The sequence below is a fragment of the Chiloscyllium punctatum genome, unplaced genomic scaffold (genome assembly GCF_047496795.1).
Source record: "Chiloscyllium punctatum isolate Juve2018m unplaced genomic scaffold, sChiPun1.3 scaffold_607, whole genome shotgun sequence".
In the NCBI taxonomy this organism is placed as follows: Eukaryota; Metazoa; Chordata; class Chondrichthyes; order Orectolobiformes; family Hemiscylliidae; genus Chiloscyllium; species Chiloscyllium punctatum.
The window spans coordinates 72,501-82,500 of NW_027310341.1; positions in this window are offsets into that span (position 1 = coordinate 72,501).

Consider the following 10,000-nt stretch of genomic DNA (forward strand, 5'->3'; position numbering starts at 1 on the left):
GTAACCACTGACACTTAGAATTTTTTCGGGTTGCTATAAATCAGTAACCACCGGCACTTAGAATATTTTCGGGTTGGTATAAATCAGTAACCACCGACACTTAGAATTTTTTCGGCTCAGTAGAAATCAGTAACCAAGCGCATTTTTGAATTGGTTACTGATTTCTCCGTTCGAGTTGCGGCTGCGGTTGGCTTCAAATAGTGGTGGGGGCTTAATTATCGCCGAGGGGAGCATGTCCCGGTGGTGTGGCCGAGGATGGAGTGCCTTTTGAAGGGGGTGTTTCTGAATTTGGACCCTTTTTGAGTTGCATGGCCGGATGGGTGTGGTTTTGAAGGGTGTGTCTGTCTGGAGTGGCACCGGCGTTGGTGTGAGGCTGAGGGTGGGCGTTCGGTTCCTGGTTAGGGATAGGGAAAGGGTGAGACTTAGCTTTAGTGCTCGTGCCCCCGATTTTGGTAATGTTTGACGTCAATTTTCCAAGGAGGCGAATGCAAGGCTTCAGAGGGACTTTGAGTGTTCGGGGGCGGGGTAGCTCAGCCGGATTTGCCCCGGCGGTTCTGCGGACGGTGTTGACTTCGAGGGCGGACCGGCCCCCGTGTTCAGTCCGAATATCGTGCATTGTTAACGGCGGGAAGTGTTCCAAAAGGGAATGGGATTGAATGTGACTGCTGAAGCCGACTTTGAGACCTGTAACGCGGGTAGCTCAGCCGGATTTGACCCGGCGGTTCTGGCGACGGTCTCGCCTTCGAGGGGGGAGCGCCCCGCGTGTTCAGGCCGAATTTTGTGCATTTCCATCGGCGGGAAGAGGTCCAAACGGGAATGGGATTGAATGTGACTGCTGAAGCCGACATTGAGACCTCTAACGCGGGTAGCTCGGCAGGATTTGACCCGGCGGTTCTGCCGAAGGTCTCACCTTCGAGGGGGGAGCGTCCCGCGTGTTCAGGCCGAATATCGTGCATTGTTAACGGCGGGAAGTGTTCCAAAAGGGAATGGGATTGAATGTGACTGCTGAAGCCGACATTGAGACCTCTAACGCGGGTAGCTCGGCCGGATTTGACCCGGCGGTTCTGGCGACGGTCTCGCCTTCGAGGGGGGAGCGTCCCGCGTGTTCAGGCCGAATTTTGTGCATTTCCATCGGCGGGAAGAGGTCCAAACGGGAATGGGATTGAATGTGACTGCTGAAGCCGACATTGAGACCTCTAACGCGGGTAGCTCGGCCGGATTTGACCCGGCGGTTCTGCCGAAGGTCTCACCTTCGAGGGGGGAGCCTCCCGCGTGTTCAGGCCGAATTTTGTGCATTTCCATCGGCGGGAAGAGGTCCAAACGGGAATGGGATTGAATGTGACTGCTGAAGCCGACATTGAGACCTCTAACGCGGGTAGCTCGGCCGGATTTGACCCGGCGGTTCTGCCGAAGGTCTCACCTTCGAGGGGGGAGCGCCCACCGTGTACAGGCCGATTTTCATGCATTTCCAACCGTGGGAAGGGGTCCGAAAGGGGATGGGGGTGAACGTGACTGCTCAACCCGACTTTGAGACCTGTAACGCGGGTAGCTCAGCCGGATTTGACCCGGCGGTTCTGGCGACGGTCTCGCCTTCGAGGGGGGAGCGTCCCGCGTGTTCAGGCCGAATTTTGTGCATTTCCATCGGCGGGAAGAGGTCCAAACGGGAATGGGATTGAATGTGACTGCTGAAGCCGACATTGAGACCTCTAACGCGGGTAGCTCGGCAGGATTTGACCCGGCGGTTCTGCCGAAGGTCTCACCTTCGAGGGGGGAGCGCCCACCGTGTACAGGCCGATTTTCATGCATTTCCAACCGTGGGAAGGGGGCCGAAAGGGGATGGGGGTGAATGTGACTGCTCAACCCGACTTTGAGGCATCTAACCCGGGTAGCTCAGCCGGGTTTGACCCGGCGGTTCTGCCGACGGCCTCGCCTTCGAGGGGGGAGCGTCCCCCGTGTACAGGCCGATTTTCATGCATTTCGAACCGTGGGAAGTGGCCCAAAAGGGGATGGGAGTGAATGTGACTGCTCAACCCGACTTTGGCGCTTCCGAGCCGGGTAGCTCAGCCGGGTTTGACCCGGCGGTTCTGCCGACGGTCTCGTCTTCGAGGCGGGTGCCTCCCCCGTGTACAGGCCGATTTTCATGCATTTCGTACCGTGGGAAGTGGTCCAAAAGGGAATGGGGGTGGACGTGACTGCTCATACCGACATCGAGACTTGTAAGCCGTGTAGCTCGGCCGGGTTTGATCCGGCGGGTCTGCCGACGGTCTCGTCTTCGAGAGGGGGGCCTCCCCCGTGTACAGGCCGATTTTCGTGCATTTCCAACGGTGGGAAGAGGTTCATAAGGGGATGGGGGTGAATGTGACTGCTCAACCCGACTCTGAGGCTTCTAACCCGGGTAGCTCGGCCGGGTTTGACCCGGCGGTTCTGCCGTCGGTCTCGCCTTCGAGAGGGGCGCCTCCCCCGTGTACAGGCCGATTTTCGTGCATTTCCAACGGTGGGAAGAGGTTCAAAAGGGGATGGGGGTGAATGTGACTGCTCAACCCGACTCTGAGGCTTCTAACCCGGGTAGCCCGGCCGGGTTTGACCCGGCGGTTCTGCCGTCGGTCTCGCCTTCGAGGGCGGAGCCTCCCCCGTGTACAGGCCGATTTTCGTGCATTTCAAACCGTGGGAAGCGGTCCAAAAGGGGATGGGAGTGAATGTGACTGCTCATACCGACCTTGGCGCTTCCGACCCGGGTAGCTCAGCCGGGTTTGACCCGGCGGTTCTGCCGACGGTCTCGCCTTCGAGGGGGGAGCGTCCCCCGTGTTCAGGCCGAATTTTGTGCATTTCGAACCGTGGGAAGTTGCCCAAAAGTCGATGGGAGTGAATGTGACTGCTCAACCCGACTTTGGCGCTTCCGAGCCGGGTAGCTCAGCCGGGTTTGACCCGGCGGTTCTGCCGACGGTCTCGTCTTCGAGGCGGGTGCCTCCCCCGTGTACAGGCCGATTTTCATGCATTTCGTACCGTGGGAAGTGGTCCAAAAGGGAATAGGGGTGGACGTGACTGCTCAACCCGACTTTGAGGCTTCTAACCCGGGTAGCTCGGCCGGGTTTGACCCGTCGATTCTGCCGATGGTCTCGTTTTGGAGGGGGGAGCCTCCCCCGTGTTCAGTCCGATTTTCGTGCATTTCGAACCGTGGGAAGTGGCCCAAAAGGGGATGGGAGTGAATGTGACTGCTCATACCGACTTTGGCGCTTCCGAGCCTGGTAGCTCAGCCGGGTTTGATCCGGCGGTTCTGCCGACGGTCTCGTCTTCGAGGCGGCTCCCTCCCCCGTGTACAGGCCGATTTTCATGCATTTGCAACGGTGGGAAGTTGCCCAAAAGGGGATGGGAGTGAATGTGACTGCTCAACCCGACTTTGGCGCTTCCGAGCCTGGTAGCTCAGCCGGGTTTGAACCGGCGGTTCTGCCGACGGTCTCGTCTTCGAGGCGGGTGCCTCCCCCGTATACAGGCCGATTTTCATGCATTTCGAACCGTGGGAAGTGGTCCAAAAGGGAATGGGGGTGGACGTGTCTGCTCATACCGACTTTGAGACTTGTAAGCCGGGTAGCTCAGCCGGGTTTGATCCGGCGGTTCTGCCGACGGTCTCGCCTTCGAGGGGGGAGCCTCCCCCGTGTTCAGTCCGATTTCCATGCATTTCCAACCGTGGGAAGTTGCCCAAAAGGGGATGGGAGTGAATGTGACTGCTCAACCCGACTTTGGCGCTTCCGAGCCGGGTAGCTCAGCCGGGTTTGACCCGGCGGTTCTGCCGACGGTCTCGTCTTCGAGGCGGGTGCCTCCCCCGTATACAGGCCGATTTTCATGCATTTCGAACCGTGGGAAGTGGTCCAAAAGGGAATGGGGGTGGACGTGTCTGCTCATACCGACTTTGAGACTTGTAAGCCGGGTAGCTCAGCCGGGTTTGACCCGGCGGTTCTGCCGACGGTCTCGTCTTCGAGGCGGGTGCCTCCCCCGTGTACAGGCCGATTTTCATGCATTTCGTACCGTGGGAAGCGGTCCAAAAGGGGATGGGAGTGAACGTGACTGCTCATACCGACTTTGGCGCTTCCGAGCCGGGTAGCTCAGCCGGGTTTGACCCGGCGGGTCTGCCGACGGTCTCGCCTTCGAGGGGGGAGCGTCCCCCGTGTTCAGGCCGAATCTTGTGCATTTCGAACCGTGGGAAGTTGCCCAAAAGTCGATGGGAGTGAATGTGACTGCTCAACCCGACTTTGAGACTTGTAAGCCGGGTAGCTCAGCCGGGTTTGACCCGGCGGTTCTGCCGACGGTCTCGTCTTCGAGGCCGGTGCCTCCCCCGTGTACAGGCCGATTTTCGTGCATTTCCAACGGTGGGAAGTGGTCCAAAAGGGAATGGGGGTGGACGTGTCTGCTCATACCGACTTTGAGACTTGTAAGCCGGGTAGCTCAGCCGGGTTTGTTCCGGCGGTTCTGCCGACGGTCTCGTCATCGAGGGGGGAGCCTCCCCCGTGTCCAGGCCGATTTTCATGCATTTCCAACCGTGGGAAGTGGTCCAAAAGGGAATGGGGGTGAATGTGACTGCTCATACCGACTTTGAGACTTTTAAGCCGGGTAGCTCGGCCGGGTTTGACCCGGCGGTTCTGCCGACGGTCTCGTCTTCGAGGCGGGTGCCTCCCCCGTGTACAGGCCGATTTTCGTGCATTTCGAACCGTGGGAAGTGGTCTAAAAGTCGATGGGAGTGAACGTGACTGCTCAACCCGACTTTGAGACTTGTAAGCCGGGTAGCTCAGCCAGGTTTGACCCGGCGGTTCTGCCGACGGTCTCGCCTTCGAGGGCGGACCCTCCCCCGTGTACAGGCCGGTTTTCGTGCATTTCGAACCGTGGGAAGTGATCCAAAAGGGAATGGGGGTGAACGTGACTGCCCAACCCGGCTTTGAGACTTGTAAGCCGGGTAGCTCAGCCGGGTTGGACCCGGCGGTTCTGCCGACGGTCTCGACTTCGAGGCGGGTGCCTCCCCCGTGTACAGGCCGATTTTCATGCATTTGCAACGGTGGGAAGTTGCCCAAAAGTCGATGGGAGTGAATGTGACTGCTCAACCCGACTTCGAGACTTGTAAGCCGGGTAGCTCAGCCGGGTTTGACCCGGCGGTTCTGCCGACGGTCTCGCCTTCGAGGGGGGAGCCTCCCCCGTGTACAGGCCGATTTTCGTGCATTTCCAACGGTGGGAACAGGTTCAAAAGGGGATGGGAGTGATTGTGACTGCTCAACCCGACTCTAGGGCTTCTAACCCGGGTAGCCCGGCCGGGTTTGACCCGGCGGTTCTGCCGACGGTCTCGTCTTCGAGGCGGGTGCCTCCCCCGTATACAGGCCGATTTTCATGCATTTCGAACCGTGGGAAGTGGTCCAAAAGGGAATGGGGGTGGACGTGTCTGCTCATACCGACTTTGAGACTTGTAAGCCGGGTAGCTCAGCCGGGTTTGATCCGGCGGTTCTGCCGACGGTCTCGCCTTCGAGGGGGGAGCCTCCCCCGTGTTCAGTCCGATTTCCATGCATTTCCAACCGTGGGAAGTTGCCCAAAAGGGGATGGGAGTGAATGTGACTGCTCAACCCGACTTTGGCGCTTCCGAGCCGGGTAGCTCAGCCGGGTTTGACCCGGCGGTTCTGCCGACGGTCTCGTCTTCGAGGCGGGTGCCTCCCCCGTATACAGGCCGATTTTCATGCATTTCGAACCGTGGGAAGTGGTCCAAAAGGGAATGGGGGTGGACGTGTCTGCTCATACCGACTTTGAGACTTGTAAGCCGGGTAGCTCAGCCGGGTTTGATCCGGCGGTTCTGCCGACGGTCTCGCCTTCGAGGGGGGAGCCTCCCCCGTGTTCAGTCCGATTTCCATGCATTTCCAACCGTGGGAAGTTGCCCAAAAGGGGATGGGAGTGAATGTGACTGCTCAACCCGACTTTGGCGCTTCCGAGCCGGGTAGCTCAGCCGGGTTTGACCCGGCGGTTCTGCCGACGGTCTCGTCTTCGAGGCGGGTGCCTCCCCCGTGTACAGGCCGATTTTCATGCATTTGGAACCGTGGGAAGTGGTCCAAAAGGGAATGGGGGTGGACGTGACTGCTCATACCGACTTTGAGACTTGTAAGCCGGGTAGCTCAGCCGGGTTTGACCCGGCGGTTCTGCCGACGGTCTCGCCTTCGAGGGGGGAGCCTCCCCCGTGTTCAGTCCGATTTTCGTGCATTTCCCACGGTGGGAAATGGTATCTTTCATTACGGGGACAAGGGTCTGAAGCGGTGAAGTCAGTAACCGGCATAGTTAAGGAAAGGGTTCGAATTTTCTCAACAGTACGAAAAAAGTGAGCAGGGAAGCTAGAGAAGGTGTCAGTGAGTCCCAAACGAGTGAACCGCAAAACTTAGGGAAATGCCCGAAAGCGTTTTAAAGGGTGAAATCGGGAACGAGGAAATGATCGGAAAGTGCCTGAAAGTGCTAAATGAGTAAACAGAAAAACGATGAAAAATGTTTGAAAAGAAGAAGTGAGTAACCAGGAAAACTTAGAAAAATGTTCAAAACGAAGAAATCAGTAACCAGGAAAACTTAGAAAAATGATCAAAAAGAAGAAATGAGTAACCAGGAAAACTTAGAAAAATGTTTAAAAAGAAGAAATCAGTAACCAGGAAAACTTAGGAAAATGTTTAAAAAGAAGAAATCAGTAACCAGAAAAACTGCGAAAAATGTTTAAAAAGAAGAAATGAGTAACCAGAAAAACTTAGAAAAATGTTTAAAAAGAAGAAATCAGTAACCAGGAAAACTTAGAAAAATGTTTAAAAAGAAGAAATCAGTAACCAGGAAAACTTAGAAAAATGTTTAAAAAGAAGAAATCAGTAACCAGGAAAACTTAGAAAAATGTTATAAAAGAAGAAGTGAGTAACCAGAAAAACTTAGAAAAATGTTTAAAAAGAAGAAATCAGTAACCAGAAAAACTGCGAAAAATGTTTAAAAAGAAGAAATCAGTAACCAGACAAACTGCGAAAAATGTTTAAAAAGAAGAAATCAGTAACCAGGAAAACTTAGAAAAATGTTTAAAAAGAAGAAGTGAGTAACCAGAAAAACTTAGAAAAATGTTTAAAAAGAAGAAATCAGTAACCAGAAAAACTGCGAAAAATGTTTAAAAAGAAGAAATCAGTAACCAGACAAACTGCGAAAAATGTTTAAAAAGAAGAAATCAGTAACCAGGAAAACTTAGAAAAATGTTTAAAAAGAAGAAGTGAGTAACCAGAAAAACTTAGAAAAATGTTTAAAAAGAAGAAATCAGTAACCAGAAAAACTGCGAAAAATGTTTAAAAAGAAGAAATCAGTAACCAGGAAAACTTAGAAAAATGTTTAAAAAGAAGAAATCAGTAACCAGAAAAACTGCGAAAAATGTTTAAAAAGAAGAAATCAGTAACCAGAAAAACTTAGAAAAATGTTTAAAAAGAAGAAGTGAGTAACCAGAAAAACTTAGAAAAATGTTTAAAAAGAAGAAATCAGTAACCAGAAAAACGGCGAAAAATGTTTAAAAAGAAGAAATCAGTAACCAGACAAACTGCGAAAAATGTTTAAAAAGAAGAAATCAGTAACCAGAAAAACTTAGAAAAATGTTTAAAAAGAAGAAATCAGTAACCAGAAAAACTTAGAAAAATGTTTCAAAAGAAGAAGTGAGTAACCAGAAAAACTTAGAAAAATGTTTAAAAAGAAGAAGTGAGTAACCAGAAAAACTTAGAAAAATGTTTAAAAAGAAGAAATCAGTAACCAGAAAAACTTAGAAAAATGTTTAAAAAGAAGAAATCAGTAACCAGAAAAACTGCGAAAAATGTTTAAAAAGAAGAAATCAGTAACCAGGAAAACTTAGAAAAATGTTTAAAAAGAAGAAATGAGTAACCAGGAAAACTTAGAAAAATGTTTAAAAAGAAGAAATGAGTAACCAGGAAAACTTAGAAAAATGTTTAAAAAGAAGAAATCAGTAACCAGAAAAACTTAGAAAAATGTTTAAAAAGAAGAAATCAGTAACCAGAAAAACGGCGAAAAATGTTTAAAAAGAAGAAATGAGTAACCAGAAAAACTTAGAAAAATGTTTAAAAAGAAGAAATCAGTAACCAGAAAAACGGCGAAAAATGTTTAAAAAGAAGAAATCAGTAACCAGAAAAACTTAGAAAAATGTTTAAAAAGAAGAAGTGAGTAACCAGAAAAACTTAGAAAAATGTTTAAAAAGAAGAAATGAGTAACCAGAAAAACTTAGAAAAATGTTTAAAAAGAAGAAATCAGTAACCAGAAAAACTTAGAAAAATGTTTAAAAAGAAGAAATGAGTAACCAGAAAAACTTAGAAAAATGTTTAAAAAGAAGAAATCAGTAACCAGAAAAACGGCGAAAAATGTTTAAAAAGAAGAAATCAGTAACCAGGAAAACTTAGAAAAATGTTTAAAAAGAAGAAATCAGTAACCAGGAAAACTTGGAAAAAAACACTTAGAAAAATTTTCAGCAAAGTGTGAAAAATATTCTAAGTGTCAGCGGAGGAAAATGCTGCAGCATCGGGAAAGATTCGCAAACTTACACCGAACATGTGCTCCGAAGTGCCGGAGGAATTGGGTGAATTGAGCCCGGCAAATGGCCAGCTGTCGTTTTGTGCCTGCAGCCCGAAAACTTTAACTTTGTCTGTCGCGGAAGTCCGGACCGAGAAAAATCCAAACGGTTTTGACCGGACCGAGTTCCAGACCGATGCAGTCAAATTTGGAATTCAGACCCATTCAGTGCCACTTGTAGTTTTTCCGCAGTGAGGTTGGCGGGGTACCCGGAGATATATGGGAACACGATTTTTAGAACAAAATGGCGGCGCGGGACCGTTCTGAAAGGCATCCGAAAAACGGTTCCACGGGCATAGCACTTTAATGACAGGTATGAGTGCATGCCGGAGAGCTCTTGGAAGTCGAATTTTTGACACTTTGTCAATTTTTTGACAGATTTGACAAACTCTTTCTGTCTGTTCTAAGAGTCAGTCAGAGACTTGTGCGGCGGTCTTTTGACACTATTGGAGGGCGGGCAAACCCCACGTTGACTCCGGCCGTCCCTCCACAGGCGCTCGTGTCCAAAATGAAGGCGAGAGACGCGAGTGGCCTGGTTCCCTTGGGTGTTGCCAAGAAGGCTGCGGGCTGACCGTTGCCTGAGCACTCCCTAAAGCCTCTTGTGATGAGAGCAGACCTCGCCTGCCGCACGACCGGCTCTGGGAGTCGTTGGGCCGCTATTTGTGAATAGTCTGGTCCTCCTCTGCCACCCGGACAAGCGCGATGGCTCTGCCGCCCTGCGGTGCTCGTCACCCAGGTTTGGGGAACACGATACTCGTAACAAAAATAAAAGGCGGCTCGGGACCTGCAGGCGAAAGGGGTCCCGTGGTGCTAAGCACGTCGACTTCGGGTCTCGGTGCAAGCCGGAGAGCTCACGGAAGTCTAAAGTTTTCGGCACGTGGTCGAATCTTTTCAAAGGCTTACCCGGCTCTTTCCGTCCATTCTGAGAGTAAGTCAGAGGCCGGTGCGGAGGTCTCTTGACAATCGGAGGGGGTGGTGGCCCTCCGCAGGCGCTCGTGTCGAAAATGAAGGCGAGAGACGCGAGTGGCCTGGTTCCCCTGGGTGTTGCCAGGAAGGCTGCGGGCTGACCCTTGCCTGAGCACTCCCTAAAGCCTCTTGTGATGACAGCAGACCTCGCGCGCCGCACGACCGGCTCTGGGAGTCGTTGGGCCGCTATCTGTGAATAGTCTGGTCCTCCTCTGCCACCCGGCCAAGTGCGATGGCTCTGCCGCCCTGCGGTGCTCGTCACGCAGGTATGGGGCACACGATGCTCGTAACAGCAAATAAAGGCGGCTCGGGACCTGCAGGCGAAAGGGGTCCCGTGGTGCTTAGCACGTCGACTTCGGGTCTCGGTGCAAGCCGGAGAGCTCACGGAAGTCTAAAGTTTTCGGCACGTGGTCGAATCTTTTGAAAGGCTTAC